General features: G+C 44.1%; 1 protein-coding gene across 11 annotated transcripts in view; it reads right to left on the reverse strand.

The window, feature by feature from the left end:
* Positions 1 to 26314, reverse strand: part of Stau2 (staufen double-stranded RNA binding protein 2) — a 281249-nt gene that overhangs the window by 83440 nt on the left and 171495 nt on the right. The window lies entirely within an intron of this gene.

The raw sequence follows: 26314 nt of genomic DNA on the forward strand, positions 1-26314 counted from the left end.
GACATAACCACACTCAATCTTTTTTACAGTATAGTTGAGAAAAATCAGTTTTTATACCTAGAATTTTCTCCTCTTTGCTGATAAAATTTGGTGTTTTTTTGTTTTGTTTTTGTCTTTCTTTTTCATCCTAAGAGTGGGAAAAGAAAGCATTGCTTAAGTTCATGGATTTTGACTACAGTCCAAAATTATTTTACAACTCAAATTAATAAGTCACTTGTGTGTACAATACTGCTGGATGTATGCAACCTCTTAGAAATGTGGCCACACTGTACCATGCGTAAGTGAAATTATGAGTCAGTTATAAAGTACATAATATTCACTCTTCCCACTGCCTCCCCTATAACTCACTGCTGGTTCTGGAAACTGCTTATGCATCTGAAATGAAAGGTCACTATAGAAACAACCGAATATTCCCCATTACTTAAAAACAACAAAAAGCCCAGCTATGAAGCATTTCTAAATGGGATTTCAGCAAGGAGACAAAAGTAACCTTTGCTACAGGCAAACTTTCTTTCAATGCTCTGATGAATACTGATGAAGACAGACTTGTTTATTATTCCTTTAGAGAATAAAATTGGTTTCCTCTGTGAGTAAATAAATCCAAAGCCCACAGTCAAGTCTATTGTGCTATCACATGGGTACTATTTTCCAGGACACTGGCTCATTCTGAAAGAACAAACTCTGGCCATGTTTAACACAACATTTGATACAAGACTCAAAGCTGAATGCTTAATGTCTCTGCCTTATAAGGCTAGCACTGAACCTGCTTTTCTACAAAGGGGCGGAGAGTGAATACTCTAGGTTCTGCAGGGTGCAAGGCCTCTTGGAATTCCGTATCTCTGCCTTGGAGTAGGAAAGTGGACAAAGACGAGACCAACCTACACAGTGCTGGGTATGTCCCCCTAAATGTATTTATGAGCACTAAACTTGGATTCCACATACTTTTTACATCATGAACTTTTATTTCCAGCCACTTCAAAACATTAAAGTTATTCGTAGTTTGGACAGTAGGTTGAACTTGGCCTTGTGTCACGTATACTGACTCCTGATCTAGTTCATCAACAAATGATAATTATTTATGTTAAGTAGTAATTTCTGGTGATGGATCTTGAAGTGATATAATTTTAAGGCTCTTGAATTCCTTAATTGTTATGTTTGTATAAAATCAAGGTTTCCCATATTACAGTTAAACATCAACAAAATAAATTTTATTTCTACAATGAGATACACATCAGATGGAGGGAATATTTGAAAATATAAGGATCAACAAATATTGAAGCATTTTTCCAAATAAGCATTATATGTCATAAGCATTATATCTCATCCACCTTAAAAATGCATCTCCTTTTGTGCCCTAGTTCATTAACACTAAAAAAGACTTAACTATACTCCCAAGTCTTAAGTTACATTTAGAGTTCTGGTGGTTCCTAAAGACTAACAAGGGCAGTAAAAACTCAAGCATGGCCCTTCCCACCCCATGACATACAGCAGTGGCTGGTCAATGCAGACCTGACAAAGGGGCCAAAGGTTAGACCTGCATTTCTGATATTATGATGCCGAATCCACTGAGGCCCCCTGACAATTATTGGGATCCCTTATGCTACAGAGCCACTCAACTATATTTCATATTCATACAGAGCTGTATTTGTCTTGAGTGACTTGCTGAAACCTGAGATGTTTGTTTGGTATCATTAAGAGTCTAGGAACACAACCTTGATCCACATTGTCCATTGTCCTATGGGGCAGATGCTAGAATTAAGAAGGAGCCCCAGTACTTGATCTAAGTAATTCAGGACACCAAGAAGGATAGATGCATATGAATGACAGGCTAGGAAACTAACGTCCATACATACACCAGTAAAGCCATTAACAGGAGATGTGATGGATTCCTCCAGAGAAATACTTCAACATGTAGAATTTTAAAAATCCTTACATAAAAAAATAAAAGTCCTCATAGAGTTAACAACAGAGAATGCACACATGGTTGAACATTTTCTCATCAATTTTATTTCAGATATTCTGCAAAATCTAAGTCACCCTAGTTTTCTTAGAATCCAATGTACTTCCTTCTTATAAACCTGAATAACTCCAAAGTGCCTAACAACAAGACCCTGCTCTGGAGCTCCAGGAGACCACCATGGGAAAGTAAATGGGAAATGCTTTGACAAGTGAGCCCGTGGGGTAACATAAGGTACAGACGAGGGCTGGAGAGATGGCTCAGGGCTACCTGTTACTCTTGCAGAGGACCTGGGTTTGATGTCTAACAAATACATGATAGTTTACAACCATTTGTAACTCAGTTCCAGGTCATCTGATGTCTCTTTTGACCTCTGCAAGCACAGTGCACATAAACACATGGGGGCAAAACACTGATACACATAAAATAATAAATGAATAAGTCTAAAAAACTTTTTTTTAAATGACTTAAGAAGGTACAGAAGAGCTTGACCTCTCCTCACGCATTTGAGGACAGCCTGTACCTGGAGCCAACAATTGGTTGGGTGTGAAGGATATAACAAAATTAAAATTAAAGTTCCTTTATGAGAGAGGAGAGAATGGGCCAGGGAGAAGGCAAAGCACAGTGAAGACAGAGGCAAGGGCACAGATTCCATTGAGAGGAGGCTGGACAGTGAAGGAAGATCTTGAAGACAGACGGAGACCCAATCTTTGTGTTCTTGGGTTTCAGCCTATGGATTTGTACCATCAGACACACATTTGACTACTGAATCTGTAAATTGTGACCGTGCAAAACTTAAGACAGGTGCAAAATACACACCATACTTCAAGTATGAAAGAAGGGCACTGTCTCAATACTTATCTCAAATGCTGGTTTCCCAGTAAATGGCATTCTGATGTACTGGGGTGCTAGTCAACCTTCACAGTGGGTTTGATGGGACTTGGATTCACACAGGAGACACACCCCTGGGAAAGTCTGTCCCAGTGTTGGTAGGGAAGTTAACTGAGGAGAGCAGAGCCACCCTGAAGGTGGGAGGCACCATCCTACCGCCTGGGGCTCCAGACTGAATAGATGGGGGGTGGGGCGGGGAGTTGGGGGAAGGAGAATGACAGCTGTGTACCGAATTGGCTCCCTCTGCTCCCTGACCACGGATACAGCGTGACCAGCTGTTTACACTCCTGTTGCCACAGCGAGAGCCACAAGCCTTCCCCACCTAGAGGGGCTGTTCCCTCAGGCTGTGAGCCTAAATGTGCCCTTTCTTCTTTAAGCTGTGTTAGAAATGGTTAGAAATCTTGGCACAACAGTAACTAATACACTGGGTTAAAAAGATGTATTGCTAAAACTTTAATTACTTAAAAAGTATGGCTACTAGAAACTTTTAAATTACACATGTGACATTTGTCTCCCGTGGTTTGTCATGGTGGCTAAGTTCCCATAGTGATTTCACCATTTCCTCGTCCGTTCATTAAAGATGGGGGAAGAAATGGCCCAGAACTAAAGGTATGAGGGAAGATGGCTGGCGAAGCTTGGGTACAAATATTTGCTGAAGACATGGTCCACATCTCTCTTTGCATCCATGGCTATATTGCTGGGACCCAGAAACCTAGTCTTCCCATGTTTTGGAGGAAGAAGGAGGAAGGAGCAGAGTCCTTGCTAACAACACGGAACTGCTCTATCAGCCAAGCCCAGAGCTCACTCTTCTGGGAAATTCTTGTCTGTGAGAATGAGGCTGCCTATGCCTTAGGGTAGCTTGAGCCACATTTTCTGTTACTCATATTCCAAAGCATCCTGGCTGGTCCACTTAGAGGATGGTGACCTGGGAGTTAGGGAGTGAGGCATTATTCTTCAGACTTCCAGCACCACCAGCATGCTGTGTGAATCATCAACTGGCAAACCACTGTGGAGAGGTGAGAAGGCTTCTTCTCTTTCTTTTAGTTTTAAAATATCATATGACTATAAGATTTTATGGTTTAATTACTCAGGCCAAAGGAAATAATGTCTGAGCAGAACTTAATAAAAAGTAGGACAATGGAAGCCAGGTGTGCTAGCATACCCCTATAATCCCAGCATTTGGGAGGCTGAGTCAGGAGGATTGCCAATTTGAGGCCAACCTGGGCTGCACAGCGAGACTGTTAGAGGTAAAGCACCAAAGTCCCACTTGATTTGTAAACTTCAGTGAGAGTCCTGGCCAAACCTTCCTTAAAACCCAGGGGAGGAGCCCCTCAGCATGCCTCACTCATCTGGACGCATGCCCAGAAAGCCCCAACACCACATGAAGCACAGCTGCAGCTGCTGCAGCAGGTTGCACACTCCTGGAAGGAATTCCAAGAAGGAAGCAGAGCCGAGCCTGGAGAGCCCCAACAAAGCCTAGCTCATGACAAACGCCACACAGTGCTTAACCCTGATTTCCACTTATCTTCTCTCGAGAACCAACTTTTCACTGTAAGTCATCTGTTAACTACGTACTGGCACATCCTCAGCAAGCAACCTTAGCCCCAATCACCAGAAGTAAGAGTGTATTCACTACTAAAATACATGTGCTACACTTCACTAGTTAGTTGGTGGCCTGGTTAACTGACTAACTCACTAACCCACTCTTTATTGAAACAAGAAAATTCCAAAGTTAATCTGAACACACAAAGGCAGCCAGAAAACTACCAACTAGAAACTAAGCTGAATGACAGACAGATGCTAAGCTAGGTCTCTTCACCGCACCTGGGTGAGACTAGTGCTTGACATGCAATCTGAATGAAGACAGGTTAACAGAAATCATAAAAATAAGGAAGGCAGTGTCCAACTAAAGATGACTAGAAACGATAACCATGTCCCCTAACAGTGAGGAGGAGAGGTTTAGGAGAGGCACCAGGTTGAATAAGCATGGCCCCCATAGGCTTATCTGTTTGAATGCTTAGTCATTAGGGAATGGTACTACTTAGAAGGATTAGGAGGTGTGGCCTTGTTGGAGGAAGTGTGTCACAAAGGGGTGGGCTTTGAGATTTCAGAAACCTAAACCAGGCCCTGCCCAGTGGCTCTCTTTCTTACTGCTGCTTTTGGAGATGGGTGTAGAACCCTCAGCTACTATTCCAACATCATGTCTGCCTGCATGTCATCATTTCCCCACCATGACAAGGGACTTAAAACCCCTGAAATTATAAGCAATTTCCAATTACATACTTTCCTTTATAAGAGTTGACCATGGCAACTCTTGTTGTCTCTTGACATAGAACAATATGAACATAGCAACGGAACACTGACTAAGACAGAAGTTGGTATGAGGAGTGGGTACTGCTGTGGCAGGCCTGACCATGTTGCTTGTTGACAGAATGTAGACTTTGGGATTCTGGATTAGAAAAGCAGTTGGATGGGTTAAGCAGGGATTAATGAGCCATGCTGGTAGAAACATGGAAGACAGTGGTACGGAGAGCAATATAGATTATGATGGCCTGGTTCAAGAGGTTTCAAAGGAGAATATTTGCAAGTGGCCAAGAGACTGTTCTTGTGATATACTGGCAAAGAGTTTGGCTGTTTTTTGCCCTTGTCCAAAAGACCTGTCTAAGGCTAAATTGAAGAGTTTTGGATTAGTGGTGTTGGCAGAGGAGATTTCAAGATGGCACAGTATTGACTCTGTCCTGTAGTTATTAGTGACTACTCTTATGCAGATCTATAATGAAAAAGAGCAAGCTGAGCAAGGAAAAACCCAAAAGTTACAGTTTGAGGAGAAAAGGAACACCAGGAGGTGTAACGGACCTAAGGCCAATGTTCAAAGAGATAAAAAGTTTAAAGAAAAGCCTGAGGCTAAATGGAATAAAAGAAACAGTGACTCAGGGTAAGACCCTAGCCTGCTAAGCTTCCAACTTGTGAAGGGAATCAAAGAAAAGCTTAAGCAGTGAAAGAAACTATTGAGAACAGAAAGCTGATGAAAATGATGAAAGCTCACTCAAATGAATGAGGAGCCAAGTTCCAATCCCAGCACGCAGTAGAACTCGGCACCTTTGGACACATAGTTCTGACTTCAGAGTCAAGGATACAAGAAAGGGGTTGTGGAATCTCTCTCCCTTAGTCAGGAAAGCCTGAGGCCAGGTATGAATCAGGGCTGCCCCTGCATGGAGGACAGAGAGGCCATTACATGAAAGCTGTGAAGGTGAAGCCTGCATTTCTTCGAAGACCCCAAGATGTTGGAGATGCCAGAGCTGTAGGATTACCTGCCAAGGAAAGCTGTAGAGTAGGTGTGGAACCAAGCCAAGAGAAAGAAGTTTGCTACAGTCAACAAAGCTGAAAGGAATTGGAGGTCTAAAGACCATTTTGACAACAGGCATGGAGATGAAGAATTTGGAGTTTATTTGGACTTGCTTTCATCTAGTATTTCCTCAGTATGTCCCTTTTCCTCTTGAAAGGAAGGGTAGTTGGACTGAATGCATTTTTGCATTATGATATGGCTACGAGCCTATGAGGGGCAGGAAATGGAATGTGGTGGTCTGAATAGAAATGGCCCCCATAGCCTCTTATATTTTAATGCTTGGTCATCAGGGAGTGGCACTACATAATATTAGGAGGCGTGGCCTTGTTAGAGGAAGTGTGTCTCAGGGTTTGGGATGTCAGTGGCCCAAGCCAGGACCAGTGGCTTTCTTACTACTGTCTGTGGATAGATCTGGGTGTAGAACTCTCAGCTACTTCTCCAGCACCATATCTGCCTGCATGTCACCATGCTCTCCACCATGATGACAATGGACATAAATCTCTGAAACTCTAAGCAAGCCTAAATTAAATGGATTCCTTTATAAGAGTTGCCATGGTTATGGTGTCTCTTCACAGCAATAGAACATTGACTAATACACGAGGTCAAAAGCAGAGAGTAATGAGTGGCTGGTGAGCACACCACTCAACAGGATCCCCAAGCCATTCCACTATTGAGACATTCTTAGTAACATGCACCAATCAATAAGACTAATCCCCAAATCTGACACACTAAAAACCCTGAGCATGCCTTCAGAAGCCCAGCTTCTTGTGTTCTTCACTCAGCCTGTACAGATGGACTTGTCCTTGAACCCATCATGTGACCCACAATTTAAATTTTTCCCTTATGGAGGACTAAGCCAAAAAGTGGATCTCTATGCTCTGTGGAGTAGAGTTCTTCAGCACAGCTCCTCAGGCCTGACAACACAATTAGTATCTAGACTTTTAAACCAGGCTTTTGCTCTGGAAAATGAGACACTCTACACTGGTGTGACTTTCCTGTCACATTTGCTGTGACCATAGGACAAATGCATGTAACGCATCCTCTCAGAGACCACTAGCCCCTTTCAGCCTGCTGGAAGAATGTCCTCTGGCGGGGACAGAGGTGAGCCCAGACCACTTTCTGGAGACTAATTATTCCAGGAGCTCTGGAGTAGGCCTTCTTCGTTACTGGTGTTGAGGAACTCAGGCTAAAGCTGGTGCTCTCACAGTGTGTCCAGCATACCCACTGTACCCAAGGGCAAGAAGATGCCACTCTTCCACACTTCCCGGGGACCAGTACTGTGTAACTGGCAACGTACTTTCTCCTTTTAAGATTGAGTCTATTCAGGCATCACCGAGAGCTTCTAGCATTTTCCCTTTCAGAGTGGAGTCAAGTGTGACAGAGGCACGCAGTGACATTTCTACCTCAGTCTCAACACAGCGCGTTTCCTCTGGTTGCTCCAGTAAGTCCATCTCCAGACACCCAGCTCCTAGTGCCCACAGGTGTTTCCCATCCCTAGTTTTGCTTTTTTCCAGGATGCCACCTAAGTGGAATCTGTAGCTAGAAGTCTGCTGCTTGGTTACTTTCACCTACTGTGATGATGTTGAACTAAAGACCCATGAGCTTCAGACAGTCAATGAACAGAATAGAGACAGGAGCTGAGGCTGCTGGAGCAGAGAACCAGGCCAGCCAGGGGCTAATGTGTGAATGGAAAGTGTGATAGGAAGTCATACAAAGCTCTGAATGCAGAGTCAAATGTGTGATGGGAAGCCATGCAAGGCTCTGAATGCAGAGTCAAATGTGTGATGGGAAGCCATGCCACACTCTGAATGCAGAGTCAAATGTGTGATGGGAAGCCATGCAAGGCTCTGAGCAGTTCAGCAATGCGATCCTGTTAAATGAAGAACTCAATTTCCCTCTTGTGTGAAAGACTACTTGGATGAGATGTCTCAACAGGTAAAGGCACCACTGATGACCTGACTTCCATCTCCAGGACCCACCTGTAGAGGGAACAGACTCCTTCATGTTACTCACTGACCTCCACACACAAACACACCATGGCATGTGCTCCATCCCCACACATGCAATAAGAATATTACCAGGAAGAAAAGAAAAAAGACACAGAGACCACACCGAATCAGGAGCAGAAAGAAGAAAGTCACTTTCAGGCCAGGTGTGGTAGTTCATGCCTGCAATCCCAACACTCAGGAGACAGAGGCCGGGGGATCCCTGCAGACTCAAGGCAGCAGCTGGGTCTTTATAACAAGGGTTGCAGAGTGAGACATTGTCAAGAAAACAACAACAAAACAAGCTGGCTTAGACTGGCTACTTTAAGCACCCAGGGCTGATTTAAAGTAGATGGCCAGCGCCAGGTGGGAAAAGTGATGAGCTCAGACCAGACCCTGGAGGAGGAGCTGGGAGGCTGGGAGGGGAGGTGGGGAAATGGCAGTGTATTAACACCAGAGAGTGTACACCCTTCCCCAGGACATGTGCCCTCCCTGTCCTGTCCTGTCCCAGAGATCTCAGCACACACCCTTGAGCTCCCTGAGTGAAGAACAAGAAGATAACTACTAGACAAAGACTCAAGTGCTCTCACACTTCCCATCTTTCTTCTCTACACAAAGAGAACCATCTGAGTTTCGGAAGGGCTCTCCGCAAGTTTTATATATGCTTTTGTCTTAGAATCCTAATTCCAGGCTGGAGAGTTGGCCCAGTGGTTAAGAGCACTAGCTGCTCTTCCAGGGGACTCGGTTCCATTCCCAGCACTCACACTGTGTTTCACAACCATTTGGAACTCCAGTTCCTGGGTACCTGACACCCTCTTCTGGCCACCTCAGGCACCAAGAACACAGATGGTACACAGTCACACATGCAGGCGAAACACTTATACACCTAAAGTAAATGAAATAATTTTAAATGTAAAAAAAAAAAAAGAATCCTAATCCATTTTCTCAATTGTATTTACTCAAGTGGCATAGAGTGAGAATTTGTTAAAGGCAATAGCAATTATTCTTGCTTTACTAGCTGATGAGGTGTCCCAAATTCACTTTATGAGGTCAAGTACATGCTGAGGTACGGCATAGACATGAGCATCTGTTGCCATGTGGATACTTGAGATGGAGAGCAGGTACCCAGGACAGGAAGGAAAGCCCAGAATGGGAAGGAAGGGCTGGCCCTGGGCTGGCTGGAGAAGTGACAAGAGATTAGCACAGTTCACACGGGTCACGTGTGCTGGACCTGAAGAAGAGTGCTTGGTACCGAAGATGAGCACTGTTGAGGCTCACCGACATCATGCTGCTCCTGCTCCTGCAGTCGTTTCTGCCAGGGGTAAGGACAGAGCGGGTAGAGAGGCAGCTGTACTCACCAGAGGGGTGAATTTGCTAGACCCGGTAGCTCATGTGACCAGGAAGCACCATGTAGCCTTACACACAGCTGCACACAAGGAAATATTTCTTTATGCAAGCCTCAGATACCTACTGTGTGGTCTTCGGCAGGTAGGTCGGATACTGGTATAATAAAGTCCTCAAACAGCAATGGAGGGGTTGCTAGCTATTTTCTACATCAGCGAACTGCACCTAGTTTTCTCTGGGTTTATTCAAGGACCAGTAAGATCAGTGACAGAATCATGAAACAATGGCACTAGGATACTGCAAATCATCTCAACTCTTCCATTTAACATTCCAGGTAATGGAGTCACAGAAGTGATAGCACCCATTCCGGAATCTGTAACTAACATGTCATGATTATTTTCTAAAACTCAGATTTCATGACCAATCGTTTGCTCTTTCCTAAATACTGCAGGGTCTCCCTACCAGACACAAAGGACGACTCCAAACACCAAATCAGAGACACTGTGGACTGGGGAAAAAGAGCTTAACCTTGTCCCAGCCACTGAGAAGACGCACTGCTCTGTTTCTGTGTCCCTTTGTTTTCTCCATCAAGGTGGTCTAGGCAATCAAAAGGAGCACAGGTCGGACAGAAGACTACAGGCATCCTCAAGCTATTGAGAAGTGGGTGTGGGAGTGGGTTACGACTGTTCCATGGCTGAGTTAGAAGGCACAGCGAGTCAGGTCGGCTCTTGACTACACAGTCTCTGAATGACGGCTCAAGGCTAGAAATTCCGGGACCCAGACCCTCTAACTAAGGGTTCTGTATATATGTTGTCTCAAGGAGCTAGCTAAACAACCAGAGGAGTTTGTTCATTAAGAAACAATGTAATTTTTCAGATTTTCATCTTTATTCCAGAAGTAAGCCTTTAAAAATAAAACAATGACACTAGAACTTATTTCAGGAATAACCCAAATTATGGGACTAAGCTGACCATTCTGAAAGGTCATGTGGTTATTTGATAGATAATATGAACTCGGGCAGAGCCAGATGAGTATATCAGAGTGATACTTCAGTATTATCCAAACTGCATTGTAGACTGAGACTCCTGAGGAAAATTGACAATATTATTGACAATAAAAACACAGAAGGGCAATTACGTCTTCCTCATAAGAAATTCCATATTTAAGTTAATAATGTGCTGCAAACAAGAAGTCTAAAATAATTTAAAATTCTTAAGATAACATGCTCCCAAGACAAGGCATTTGATGTTTTTGAGTTTTCAAGAGTTTTTTGATGTTTCAAGAGTTTAACCCATGGTGCCAGAACGAACGATCAGGGAAAGCAAAGCTGCCGTGTGCTTGTAAAGTCTCCTCACCAAGGCCTCATGGTTTTCAGCTGGGCCAAAATGCAGCAAATGGACAGCAGCAAAGGATACCCAGTCATGGCTGGCTTCAGTGGAGCGTCCCATAGCATGGGGTCATCTGCACAGGGGCTAGGGTCATCTGCACAGGGGCTAGGGTCACACAGATCACACGTTTCTCGCCACTTTGTCTACATAGTAGTGAAGCTATCACAGAACACATACAATCTGCTGGACGCCATTTTAAAGAAGGAGCCAGACAGAACAGATCCCTAATCAACACGTGTAGATTTCAAGAAAACTGCTAACATTTATGCAGAACATGCTGCAAGTACAAAAACCTTTCTAGAATAATCCAATGTCTAAGAAAAGTCTATAATTCCATCTTGCATCTTCTTAGGTTTTACAGCTAATTACAGGAAATGCTCTTCATTATGCCCAGCGAAGAAGGAAAAACTAAGCATCACACTCCCGTCTTTTTCAACACCAGTGCACACAGGACTCGAGCGAAAGCACTGGTCAGAGTCCATTTGATGCTAATAAAAATTTGCCAATGTCGTTTTTTTCCCCTCATCTTCGACTCGGTGTTTATGTGATTCCTAATTGGTACTGACATGCTCCAAGTTCTCCATTACAGACCCTACACACACCACTGAATGTATGCCACTATATCATGTGTTGTTTAAAATTCTGACATTATGACTGATTAAATTGAATTGATTTGTAAAGCTCAGACCAAAATAAAGTTATCAGAATATTATGAAGGTAACCATTATTAAAACCAGATGTAAGACACTCCACGTCTGAGTGGGTGCATCAGGGGTGGGAGACTGAGACTTTATTTCACTAGGATATTTCCACCACTTATCCGCTCCCAGGAATGTTCTGGCAGTGTCTTTTGCATGTGTTTTAGGGGATTTATGTGGTTTATGTGTGCACGTGTATGGGGGGCACACACATCTGTGCCTCTACACGGGGACCAGAAGAGGACATCAAGCCCTGCTTTATCACTTTCTTCCTCCCTTCAGACAAAGTCTCTCACTGAATCTGCAGCTTGCCACTTTTTGGCTAGGACTGGCTTGTCAGAAAGCCCACGCTCCTCTTGGCTCTTCCATCCTGAACCCTGTGCTAGGGTTACAGGCACACGTATCCACAGCCAGAGTTTATGTGGGTGCTGGGAATCCTAACTCAGGGCCTCAAGTCTGTGCACGAGTGAGCCACCTCTCCAGGCCTGTTGTCAGTGACTTCTTAAGGGTTCGTCTCACAAGTAAGAACGCTAGTTCTACGATACATTAGTGAAAATAGAAACACAAAATGGAAATGAGAGTCCTATTAATTATAAGGAAAAATGATCCCATTAGCTATAACTTGCTTAGTTCGTTAAATGCTTAAAGATATTTTTTGAGCCGGGTGATGGTAGTTCATGCCTTTAATCCCAGCACTCAGGAAGCAGAGGCAGGAATTCAAGGCCAACCTGGCCTACAGAGTGAGTTCCAGGACACAGAGAAACCTTGTCGTGAAACAAACAAACAAACAAAAAACCAGAGAGAGAGAGAGAGAGAGAGAGAGAGAGAGAGAGAGAGAGAGAGAGAGAGAGAGAGAGAGAGAAAGAGAGGGAGGAGAGAGATTTTTGAATTGTGAGGAAGAAAACTAAAATATGTATCACTGCTTCCTTGCCTGAGGTTTTATTCTGATTGTTGCATAGAGATTATGTATTTCTAATAGCGAATATGGACCACGTTAATGTTATAATATGTCATGATCTCACTGGAAATCACAGCAATATGAATCCTGCTCTTCCAGCAGGGCTGTGAAATGGGCACCATTGCCCTGGGGACAGAGGAATTTCCTCCTGGGAATCTAAAAGTTTGGAGCCCCAACCAAGTCAATGTAAACCCGTTTCCAAAGGACAATGAGGATTTTGCTAAGAAAATGCTTTTCTGTAGTCTCCATTGAAGAAAAGATCTAAGAACAGTTCTAACTCATTGTCTTGTGCCTCCTGAGCAGACTGTGTCTCAGTCAGTCTCTACAAGCTCAAGAATGTCCAAGTGCTGCTCACTGTGAGTCGGTGGGGATGACAGAGGAAAATGAAACCCATCCCCGACAGTTTACACTAAAGGCAATAAAGGGTGACACCGTGACAGCTTAGTCTGAGAGCTTATGGAAGAGTGTGATAGCTTGCTATTGTAAGACACACACATTTTAAACCTACGACAGCACATCACCATTGGCCCGGTGTCCAGCGCACAGCCTTATGAATGGCATGACTGTCTTCCACAGCACAGAGTGATGATGGACAGTTATATGTTAGCCAGCTCACTGCGGCTTTGTTCTTTTTCCTAGAGAAATGGAAGCTGGAAAGGACAAAACTACAAGACTTTCCCCTTGGAAGCATGGGTTTCAAATGATGTTTCCATCACCCTGGCTTAGCTATCACTGCCCAAAGACCCTTCCCTGAACTATCTACAATTTACCATGCATCTGTAATAAACTACAGTACGTTCTGTGAACATGTGACATTAGGGTGCGTATGCAATGGACGATAACTGCGAAGGCCTCATTCAGCAGCACTGTGGCACTGCTGGGAGCTGCCTGCTAGCGTCCTCCCATGGTGACTTAGCCAGCACTCAGTGCCGACAGTTAGGAATGTTTCCAAGCTCCTAGTCTTGACTGGTCAGATGACTGACCCGAACACAAACAAAAGAGGTTTGTGGTAGCTGCCTGGAAATTTTAAAAACATTTCAGGTGTGTGTCTCATGCTGTTCTTTGCTGGTCAATTTGCTATTCAGAGTGTAACTTTTTTGACCATGAAGAAACCTAGACATAGCAGAGTGGTAACTGAAGAAACTTCACACCCTGAGAACTGTCATACCAGCCCTAGACTACAGCCTATGAACTTTTATGTGAGGGGGAAGAAATGCTTATGGCACTTAAACAAACAACAAAACACCACTCCCAGAAGGAACTCAATCATCATGAGGCTTTTTCTGTTACCCCATCATCAACACCAAGACCCTTGGCCTGTCACGAAGGAGCTCCAGATAGTACCCATCAACTAGGGACAGACCTTGTTCACCAACCCACCCACTTCTAAGAATCAGAACAACTGGTCCAACTACTTAGAATACAGAGGAGCTGGAATGGGAAGAAGGTCCATGGCCTAGGACTCAAAACACACAAAGGAGCCTGAGCTGTCCTCAGGGCCAGAGGAGCTCAGAGAATTAACCAATGTCTGAGGAAATCATGGACACTGACTATGCAGAAATCATCAGTAGATGAAATCAGGCTGACATGGTTACCTCTCTCTATTCTAGTACTATTTCAAGCCTCAAAAACCAGAAGAAGGGGATAGAACAGGGAGACTGTAGAAAGCATCTCAGAACCAGATCAAGCCATACCTCAGCAGCCACACACACTCAAGGATCCTGGAGTGAGGCCAGAGGCCAGCATGCACTTGCCATCTTCCAGACTCTGGGGCCAAAAGGATTGGCTTTCATGAGAGAGGTGTAAGCCTGCAGCCCAACACTAAACTGAGCTAGACCAATTGGTACCTTCCAAGGCCTAGGCAAGTGCTATGCCACTCAGCTACACTCCCAGACACTGGACTAGACTGTTTTAAGAACTAAAGGTAAACAGCAAACTTTGGGACTTGCCAAAGCAATACACATGAACATAAACGGGAGATTTGGTAGCACAATGAGGAAAGCCATGACTAAAGAAATAGAAAATAGTTTCCTATTGCCCCCCATGCATTGATACAACTCAATAAGCCAGATAAAAATCCCTAAAGCAAATACAATGAAACTACTACTTAAGGACCACATCATTTCAAATTGAACAAACATAATAATATGTTGATAAGAGGCCTAAAAGAGAGTCAGGCTTTACATATCTGACTAATGATTCATAAGAATCAGATGGCTCTCTTTGGGCATATTTTTTTTCTTGGATATAAAAACATGTTCATAAAATTGTCAAATTAAAAAGTGTTATCTATTCTGATTCAAATACTGGTGGGAAGCCTGAATTCTCAGACACTGTAGAAATAATTAGGTCATGTCCTATAATCCATGAGTATTTAAAGCTAACTGGGCAAAATCTTTCTGAAAAATGAAGAAATGGGTTTCAACACAATGTCACAGAACTTTGATTCTAGTGAAAGAAAAAAACCCAGTAGAGACAGTTGTGGAAGATTACAACAGCCACCTTCCTATCCTCTTGAAGATTTAGTGTTTCCATGCCGTGCCATCATGCCGATTTGATGCTCTGATTAAAGTACTTACAGCCATAGACTTAGCACAATTCACAACTAAGAACTGACATTTAGCTTCTTTTTCTTAAATTTATTAAGATTATTCCATTAAAACAGGAGTCAGACATTTAGATACCAACTGAATTCAAGGGCTCCCTTGGAAACGTGCAAACCTATGTAGTAACTGTTATCTTCAAATGCCGCCTAGTTTGACTTGCAAGCCAATTCGCCCATGTGAGATTACACACTTTTATATTCTGACAGTTACTGTAGCAGTCTAAAGATTTCCTTTTCCTAAAGAGAAAAACACTTCAACTATTCTTATAATAGAAAAATATTTTGTGTTGGAATCATTTAAAATTCTATGAATTTTTTCATGCCCAATATGAGGGCTATCCAAACGAGAATCACTCTTTATTCCCACCCTCTCCATCCCTCCCCCTACCCAAAGAGTTGAGTCAAACTGTTCCACTTAGGACGGCTAGGTGCAGAACCAGTGGGGAGCTGGCTGACAGGCTGGCTGCCTGTTTGACCGTAAGGGCTGCTCCTGTTGGAGGAGGGTATGGAAGAGACTCAGGTGAAAGCAGGCTTCTCTTTACATCACTAAGGACAAAGGAAGGGCCACTCCTCTGTGTATTAGACACACATGACTGTGTGTCAGGAAAGCCAGGATGCTTAGCCCACCTCGGGTTCAGACCTGGAGCTCACTCCTCAGCAGCAGTGATGGCCGGGTGGCTACCACAAGGAAGCCCAGACCTGAAAAGGGCAGACATGAGGAGACACGAGATAGCACGGAGTAACACATCTCAGGACACTAAAACATGCTCCATTCTTACATCCACTACAACCACACGGGAGCCATGTTTGATTTAGGAGTAACGTATAGAGGTTTAAAGGCTAAACCTTATTCATTCAAATAGCATGTTCTTAGCAAGTATGAAACCGATTTGTTTTATAAATCTTGAACTAAGTAAACAGATACACTTCTATTTCTGTAGAGAGAAGACTTTCATCTAATGATATGGAAATTATCATTTAATGACATGTCAATTATGAGGACCAACTTGTCACTAGAACACATTACTTTAGTTCTATGCATATATTACACAAATATATCTATACATTAAGTTTTATGTAAACTATTACTTAATGATATGGAAGTTATCATGAGGACCAACTTGTCACTAGCACACATTACTTTAGTTCTATGTATGTATTTCACAAATATTTATGCAGTTAATTTAAAAGTGAATAAAATGTTTATGAAACTCATTTGGTACTATGACTTGCTCATGGTTTTTAATAATGCAAATATGTATTTTATTACTATTATAGCCTGACTTATATAATAAAAGATATGACAAGATGTACAATTTTAAGAACAAAATTAATTAGGAAAGTGTCTGTTACTGACTTCCCCTGAAGTTTTGTCCTCAGTCTCCTTTACAACTAAGAACTTAACACCATATCTACTGCTTTGTTGCAAAACTGTAAGCATTTAACATGCTTGGGCACCTACCAGGGCTTTATGTGATGGCAGCCTGTCTCACTCTACACGCAGTATGTTCGTCACACTGTCACCTCTAAATGGGGAGGAGGAAGGGACGGAATGCAATCACATCACAAGGGTGGAGACAGAAAGCGTATGTTTGGATGAGCTTTCAAAATGGCACGTTTGTATTTGGTGTTCAGATCTGTCAGTGACGTATAAAGACATAAAACTTATCCGGCAATGGCAACACAACACAGACGGGTTGTCAGCACTAAGTGACTCTAAGTCAAGTGTCTATCTGCCACAGAGGGAGCTTTCTTCATTTGCAGGAGGTGCTCGTGGTTTGATAAACATGCACGCACACACACACACACACACACACACACACACACACACACGCACGCACGCACACGCACACAAGCACACACACGTATAAGAAGCCATACTAAAATCTACAGGGCTTTGCACAAAATTGTTTCATAAGGAAAATGATTTTCAAAGTCAAAGGCAAACTGTGATTCAAAGGTCACCAACCTTTGGAGTTTAGCCCATGCTAGCTCTTCACTCAGCAGAGATAGTTCAGAAGTCTATCATACTGGGTAGTACTTCAAGAACATGGGTCACAGAGACAAGACCCTAGAAATCTTTCCATGGTACACTGATAATATGTCTTTCCATTGTATGTTGATATTATATCTTTCTGTTATATAACATCAGAGGAATATGCTACTTTCTACCAGGGAATTGGTATTTTAGAAACATATAGAAATACACTTGTATTTAAAATATAATTACATTTTTAAAACGTTCTAAAAAGAACATTTGTGAATTTCTGCTCCCATACCAGGTGAACAGATTTTCTTTCCCTTTTTTGCCTGCTATATACAAGGAGAAAGCTCCAGATGGTGTATGTGACCCAAGACTTCGGAGAGAGGGAGGCAGAACAAGCAGGGACCTCAGGACTCAGTGCCAGCGCAGGGGGAGCTTCTGGATTTTCTTTCTGCATGACACACCCTGGACTGGGTGTGAGCTACAGCTACAGCCCAACCCGGAAGTGCCAACGACTATGTCGGGAAGAAGAGAGGAAGAGAGGGAGGGAAGAAAACAAGCTTCTCAAAGCAAGCTCTCTGGGTCCCCAAAGGGCCAGAACATAACAACTGACTACACAGAGAACTTCCGATAGCATGTGTTAGGCCTACTCCAGGCTATCACTGTGGGAAGAAAGGGCAAACTTTACTCCTACTGCAACAGAAGTCCTTTGGGGAGCTCATAACTTCCAGCCTGTGAGACTCCGAGGAGAGTCAACGCCCCAAATATAGTGAAAGTGAACGGCAAGCGGGCGTCCAAGACTCTCACCTACCAGTGACAATGCAGTCCCCGCCTCTCCCGGCACCTCAAGAAAGGCACCCAGGACACCCCGGAGGGTCAAGTCTTGACCACCACCCAGCCGCACCCAGGCCCCTCCTCCCATCATGGTGTCAACCATGTGGAAAACAGTAACCAAGTGGCACCACTTGGGAGGGGAAACCAGAGGAAGAAAGTGGGGTCATTAGGCACATGTCTCTGGGGGTGCTGCTGAGACACCAGCCCCTTTCTCCTCTCTCAACAAGCTTCCCTGTTGTCCTGAGGTGACCAGACCTCTGTCTGCCAGGCTCCAGCCATGACCCACGATGCCATTCCAGCTCAGCCCACCCCCAGCTGGGCACTATCAAAGGAGCATTTGAAAACCGGAGTTTCAGGAATACAGTACTTAAACTCTTGAGGATACAATAGATGATCACTCACACCAAGGAACAGGATAATCTCAATGCGAGTGAGAAAAGACAAACATCAAATACCAGCACCAAGACGAAGCAGACTTAGGTGACAAGTATTTCTAAATGTTTCAGTAATTAATTGCACACACTTAGAACAAGTAGAAGAAAAGCAAGTCTGTCCAAACAAATACAAGACAACTCAGTGGATAGGCTTACCATTGAACTGGAAGACTGACCCAATAAAACTTAGAACAAAACCCCACAAACCCTCAATCTGAAAAACAGAAAGAAGACTGAAAAAAAATGATCAGAGTCTTAAGGATCTGTGGGACCACAGGAATAATGGAATAATATGCATACCATCAGTGTTTCAAACAAGGAAGAGATACCAGGAGGGACTGAAGAAGAATCCTAAAACTCAACTGCTGGAATTTTACCACATTTTAGCAGAAGGCCAGAGCTGACAAGGGAAGAGCAAGTCCCATGGTGTAAACCCAAGGGAACCCACAAATGATAAACCCCACTTCCGAGAATTCAAGAGGCAAGCTCTGGGAGCTGTGGGAAGCAACTCTCGACCTACATAAGTAAAGCCACTCCAGAACAGGAACCATGAAGGCGCAGGTGGCATGGTTTTCAATAGTAAGGATGCCCCTGAGGGGTGAGGGAACCCAAAGCATTCTCCATGAAAGGGAGCAAGCGTGGTTGGTACAGCTACCGTGAAGCAATGGCTACAATCAACAAGAAGGACAGCGCAGCCACCTTGGAAGTCCACTGAAAAGAACAAACACCAAGAGTAAAGTGTTGGTGAACACAGCACGCTCTGCTCCTCGCTGTGACTCTTCTCAGCTGCTGGCCTATGAAGAGTGTGTCCACAGGGAATACTGCAGACAACCCTCAGTGCAGCTGCATTCAGAGCCTCGAGGCGGGTGCATCGTTTCTGCGAGAGACTCACAGAAAAACGCACAGCCTTGGCGGGCACGGTGGCACACGTCTATAGTCGCAGCATTTGGGAAGGAGAGGCAAGGAGTCCAAGGTTATCCTTGGCTATACGGCAAAAGGCCAGCCTAGGCTACATGAGAACCTGTCTCAATAAAGAGAACAAAGCTCCCCACATAGCTTCAAACTAGTTTTCAAAATCATGAAAAATTATCAAAAGAAAACCATTCAAGAACATTTTCCCTCCCCCCTCACCCATTACCACCTGAGATCAGGTGAGAGAGCCAGGGTCACAAGACTAGGAGAGCAAGCCCCGCCCCTCACAGGTGAGCCAGCCCTGAGGGTGTGAGAGCAACAGAGCTGACACTCACCCCATATGCCATGCGGTGGAATGGGTGAGGGAAAGATGCCCTCCCCTCCTCCCCCTTGCTACCTGTGACAGGCGAGAGAGCCCAGGGTCACAAGAGAGAACCCATCATGCCCCATACTAGCTACAAAACACAGGAGAGCAGGCCCTGCACCCAGCCTGGGCAACACACTGGAGCTGACCTGGTGTGTGTGTGTGGGGGGGGGGGGGAGTGGTGGTGGTGGTGGTGGTGGTGGTGGTGGTGGTGGTGCAGCAGAGCCAGGCCCGAGGTCGTGACAGCAGAGGAGCTGACCCCACTCTACCACTCATGCGCCCCCTACAGCAATCAGGAAAGAGGGCCCAGCTCCTTGCCTGAGCAAGACAGTAGAGCTGGCCCCGGTGATGTGAGTGAGGGGGACTTAGACGTGAGGCAGGAGAGGAGGAGAACTGGCCTGCTCCTTGCAGGCTGCATTGTGTGAGCTAGATGAAGCAGTGCTGGAGAGCTTGCCTGGCTGAGGGAAAACTGGTGGGCTGACCAACCCAGCTACCACCCAGGCCCGGAAGCAGGGCTAGGAGTTAGCGCATGCCAACATCCTCTGATTCTAGGAACTGTTAGAGCATCTGAAGGGGGTGAATCTACAGATCCAAAACAGCAGGATCTCCATGACACAGGACAACAACAAGATATCCAAGGAGAGCCCCAGGGAGAGCCCATTATCATAGGTGGTGTAGCAAAAGCCAGAGGCCTAGAGCCAGACCAATGACTCGAGGCAATGCATGCTCTCAGGTAAAGATGAATGGACTGAGGGGTAAACTGTGTGTCGCAACAGGCCACACTATGGCTTCCATGACAAGATTCTTCTTATTTTTTTGTTTTTGTTTTTTCTTTTAAATTTGGTTTTGTTTTGGGGGAGAGGTTGCAAAGGCAGAGGGCAGATGTGAAGGGATGGGGAGGTAAGATGGATCAGAATGCATGGTGTGAAATTCACAAAGAATCAATTAATAAAACCAAAAAAAAACATTTTACAAAATAAGTGATCAGTATTCCTCAAAAAGTATCAAGATTATGAAAGACACAAGAATGGTTATTTGATAGGGGAGCAGGGTTATAACTAAATATAGTATGGGGTCACACAATGATCCCAGGGTTATAACTAAATATAGTTTGGGGTCACACAATGATCCCAGGGCTATAACTAAATATAGTATGGGGTCACACAATGATCCCAGGGTTATAACTAAATATAGTATGGGGTCACACAATGATCCCAGGTTATAACTAAATATAGTATGGGGTCACACAATGATCCCAGGCCAGAAAGCTGACCTATAGGTTACTCAATATGACTGTGAGAATTATATGACAGTTATATAACACCACCAAACCCAGAGATACATATCTACTGTAGGAAAAAGTACTCATCACCATTTTCACCTTGTTCCCATCATTTACTAATTAAAAAAGTTTACACTCATGCTATCCTGCAGCAATATTCACCCAGTGCCAACTCCAGGAGATTTCCCTTTGCAGCATTTCATACAGAAAGTGGATGCAGAACCAAGAGAGACTACTGTCTCAGAAGTCAAAGTCTGAGAAGAAATACAAAGTTTGGAGTGTGAGTCCATCCAGAACTGTGCCTCAGAAAACACACTATTCAGAATAATGTAAGCCAGCCTCTAAAATCCACCATTCCTAACAGCAAGGATGTAATATGGAATTAGAAGATATAGGAAGAGGTAACTCATACTCAAAAGACTAGAAACTAACCCATACTCCATACTCCTGTCAAGAAAGGGTAGAAAGTCTCTTCAGAGAAGCAGAAACTACGAAAAAGATGCATATGGAAATTCCAGAAGAGCGTACTGTCCAAGGTGCAAAACCAAACAAACCCCAGAGGATAAACAGTAAACTTCTTAACACCAGAAATGATTATCTAGTCCAGAATGGGAAAACACATTGTCTCAGGAAGCTCGGAGCAATACCTGAGAGGCATGTAAGCAAAGTTGCGGAAGGGAGTCAAGGAAAAAATGGACAGAAAAAGCATTAGGAGAAGACACAGTTAGAATCCCCCAAAGGTGCTAAAAGAAATAAATATTCACATTCACAAGAGGTGCCAACACAGCCAGATAAACAGAGGCTCCCATAGATAAGCAGGTGCGTAGGCCTTGTGCTTCTGAATGAGGTCTTAGCTTGAAATGAAGATCTCTGCCAAGTGTTAGCAAGCTAATTATTTCAAGATGAGATCATCTTGGGTTTGGGGTTGACCTTAAAGGAACAAAGACGACATGGGTACAGAGGCCCCGAGGTGGCCGTCCCGAGGCGACTCAGAAACGGTGAGTTTATGCAGCCCGGAGCTTGGGGCCCGCAGCCACAGAACCCAGGAGAGGTCTAGAGCAGACTACTCTGAGAACTCCTAGGAACAGCCATTCCTGCCACTGAGCTGAAGTCAGGCCTCCACATCCTGAGGAGAATACATTTCTTTTGTTTAAAACATTGTTAATAGAATAGACTGGATACCGAACATCTTTGTATATATAGATTTTTCCATATTTTGCTTGATTCCTGTTGATAAATGCCAAAATTACCTTGTAATTTAAAGGGTAATTAAAGGGTCAACTCAGTGGAATTTTAAAAAATGTATTGGTAGAATTCTAGCTTTTGTTAATGGAAGGATGAATTATTAAGTCTCTTGCAGGTATCAATGTTAAGACCTGGATTTTAAAAATATGTGATGGCTAAAATGGATCAAATTCAGGAATAACCAAGTCAGAGTTTCACCTTGGAAGGCCAAAATGCTCGCGTAGGAAAAAGTATAATTTTATGTTCATCCTTTGTTTGTGGCAGTGATGGCCGAGGACAGTCTATCTCCCATAGTCTACAGATGTAAAACTCAAGTCTTGGCAGCTGGAAGAGGCAAGAGAAGGGGTTCAGGGCTGGCAGAAGAGCTAGGTATTTAAGGGAGAAATTCTAGGAGCCACAGAGCTGTCCAAATGACGCAGCCGCTATCTGGAATACAAACTACCCAAACCCTCGCTGACGGCTGGGTTCAGGGTTCAGATGGACCCTAGGGAACACGACGGGAAAGAACACAGAAGATATGAGTGTTGGCCGAGAGTGGTGGGTCTCCAATCGGCACAGGTCAGATGACAGAAACCTAAGTGAAGGCTTACTATCTTCAAGTATCCACGGGCCTGGGGCTAGCAGATTGACTTGAAATTTAGGGCATAAATCCTGAACACTAGGAGAGGCAAACGAGAACGGCCCCCAAATCTGGGCATAAACAGCCCCCACTGCTGGCTTACACCTGTATCACCCAGCACAGAGGCAACACAGGGAAAGCCAAGGTCCTGAAGGCGAGAACTGGGTGTTGGCCAGGCATTAGCATGGAGAAGACACTTTGTAGTTTAGTCCAAGAGGCTTAACAGGTTACGAGACCCAAGAAGCGAAGACTCATCTACAGAAGATGATCTGGAGTTCATTTCTCAAATGTAAAGACACTCAGGAACAGGCTGGAGAGAGAGGGGTGCTGCTGGCAGGCTTTCTTAGAGGACATACTGATGCTATACACTGCTTTGTATGCTAATTGGGGGGAAAAACCACACAGACACATATTTAAGACACAGCTTTAAAAACAAAAATCAAAAAGTCTTTGAGACTTTAGGTAGCCAAGAATTTCTTAGATAAGACCAAATAGGCAAAATCCACTGCTGGGGTGACAGGGGGCCTGGAGGGGGCATTGAAAGTTTTTTTACTTCATCAAAACAGAAAGCTTTTTCAAAAGATCACATCAATGAAAAGGTGGGTCAGAGGCAGGCACATTTATATGAGGCACATCTGTGTAACATCGATGCAAATGTGGCTGTATTCAGTATCCGAGGAACCCTTGTAGCTCAGTAATAAGAAAAGCACAATCAAGCAGGTTGGTGGTGGCGCACACCTTTAACCCCAGCATTTAGGAGGCAGAGGCAGATGGATCTCTGAGTTCGAGGCCAGCCTGGTCTATGGAGCAAGTTCCAGGGCAACCAAGGCTACATAGAGAAACCCTGCCTCAAAAAACAAAACACAAAACAAAACAAAACATCACAATTTGAAACCATGATGGTTTCAGGCACTTGCAAATGGCCTGTGAGCCGACGGGGGTGTGGCCACCGGCCAGTCCCCACACTCCAGTGGATGACGCCACACCACACACATCAGCACACTAACTGGACTTGGTGTGTGTGTAGGGAATACCACTTAGGGTTGTACTTGAAAAAAGAAAAAAGAAGACAGGAGGTGGATGGGAGGATGTGCATGGGCTCCAGGGGCAGTGAGAAGGGAGAGATGGGGGTGGGTATGATCACATTTCACTGTGGACACCATGAAACTCTGGAAGAACATATTTAAAATAAAAAGAACTAGTTAAGTGACAGTGAACCACACGAGGGATGTGAATGGCACACGAGCACACCCTCAACCGAGTAACTGTGGTTAGAAAGACCAAGCAGAGGGGCAGCAGGACCCCCGACACCGGTGGGTGTGGGGCACAACGCTGAAGATGAATCAGTGCTCTTAATAAAAGTATGTGTACACCAACTGTATGAGCCACCAACTCCACTCTGTGCTGTTTGCCCAAGGGAAATGGAAACTGTATAAACTCCTGCATATAAATATTCATAAACCTCATTATTCATAATAGTGCCAAACTTACAACAACCCACCAACATGTAAACTCAGAGGCAGTTTTTGGTATACAGCCATACAATGGACTAGTACTTAGCAACGAAAAGGAGCAAAGTGCTGACTCACAAGACAACGATGCATCTGGCTTTATGGGTAGGAGACAGGCCAAAGCTCCGAATCCATTTATATAAAACCAGACAACCTCGGTGCCACAAAGGATCCCGCAGCTGTCTAGAGCTCAGAAGGCATGGGGAGTCTGTGGCCCAGAGGCACAGCGCATGCTTCACAGTGGTGGGAGCAGCAGTGCCGTGGTTGTAGACATTTTAAAAAGGAACCAGACTCTATAACTAAAACGAGCAGACTTTACTGTATGTACGCTGTTTCTCAATAGCACTGATGAAAACATTTAGAAAGTGTAGTTACGGTTATTACTTCTGGAGTCGAGTCATTATTTGCATCTGTCCCATTTCCAAACAACTTGTCTCAGCAGTAAGCTGACTTTAGTAGCCATACCTCTGTGACTTCCTTCCTCTGCACCTGGGCTCCACCCTCCACACACTCCTATTCATCACAGGGCAGCAACTCCAACTGCTGTGTCCACGCGACGTGCTCAGTGTAACGTGCTCTGCTGGCTGGTCTGGAGGTAGAGGCTCCACATGCACTGGTTATGGCAATGACCCAATGGATCTCTTACATGCTAGAGGCCACCAGCAATCTGTCAGGGCTTGGCCACTCTCCACAGCTAACTCTGTTTGCCCCCATGACCCAGCTCCATCTATATAGTGATGACTCAGATCTGCGCGTTTGATCTACTGTCACCCATCTGGGATTGCTACTGGACAACTCCAGCTGAATGTCCCACAGGTGTAAAAATGAGACTTCCACTTCCTCTCTGCTTCTTCATCTTATCACAGTGAAAGGAAAACCCTGCCTACCACACTCACTCATGACACCATCAAATGGTCACTACTGACATGTCAACACATGTAACTCTTGCTTTGAAGTCAGCACACAAGACTGCTGAGTGTTCTCAGTTATATCTGAGACCACTGTATCATAACCTCATTCTGTTATGCCCACTAGAGCTATTATAATTCAAACGTTGCTATTTCTCTTATATTCGTATTAAAACAAAACAAAACAAAACCCTCTACTGGTCGTTCTGACTGTTGGCATTCGCTTACAATGTGTATAGGATGATCTTTCTGCAAATCAGTCATATGTGGTGAACTTCTAATAAAACACACACATCATTCTGCTTCCCCATTGGCCATGTCCCCCTTCTAAGCACAAGGCCCATTTGCGCCTTCAGTACTTTGCCTCTTCTGCCTGTAGCTGCTTTTCTTCTTAGCCACCCTAAGTGCCTATGATCTCTTGAAAACTTAACCCCAATGTCTCCAATGTTATGATTCTTTCCTAATTCCTTCAGTTAACTGATCATTCCCATTCACAATTCTTGACATAGTTCACATCTCAATTTAAACCTTACCAGGTCACGTTGATGATGACACATATCAATTCGGTGGGGACAGAGACTACATAACTTCATGCAGCAGACTGCAGATTCTTAACGACTTTTATCCGATTGTATACTGTTTGAACTCTGTGACAGTGGTCCCTGGCTTTCTGTATTGGTTTGACTAACCCATCAGTCCCCCCCGTTAACCATCACTTCTGTACTCAGTGCCTTATTTGTCCAGAGTGGCTACACAAGCGCTTGCTTCCTGTCCTCTGCTCCACAGCTTCCAGTGTTCAGTGAGATCACATTTTATAGTCAGATTAAGCCTGTGTCTATTTCATTCTTCACATACAAACTAAAGGAATGGACATTTGTCACAAACTATCTACTACCTCTTTATCCATAGTGCGAGTACAAACTGTGACCTTAATGCCATTTTCCAGAAGGAGTCTTTGTTTCCCAAAATATTCCAATCAATAAACTTGGTTCAAGATTTTGCTTATACTAATAAAAGGACTGTACTATACATAGTTACATTTTTCCAAT

The sequence above is a fragment of the Peromyscus maniculatus genome, chromosome 2 (genome assembly GCF_049852395.1).
Source record: "Peromyscus maniculatus bairdii isolate BWxNUB_F1_BW_parent chromosome 2, HU_Pman_BW_mat_3.1, whole genome shotgun sequence".
NCBI lineage: Eukaryota > Metazoa > Chordata > Mammalia > Rodentia > Cricetidae > Peromyscus > Peromyscus maniculatus.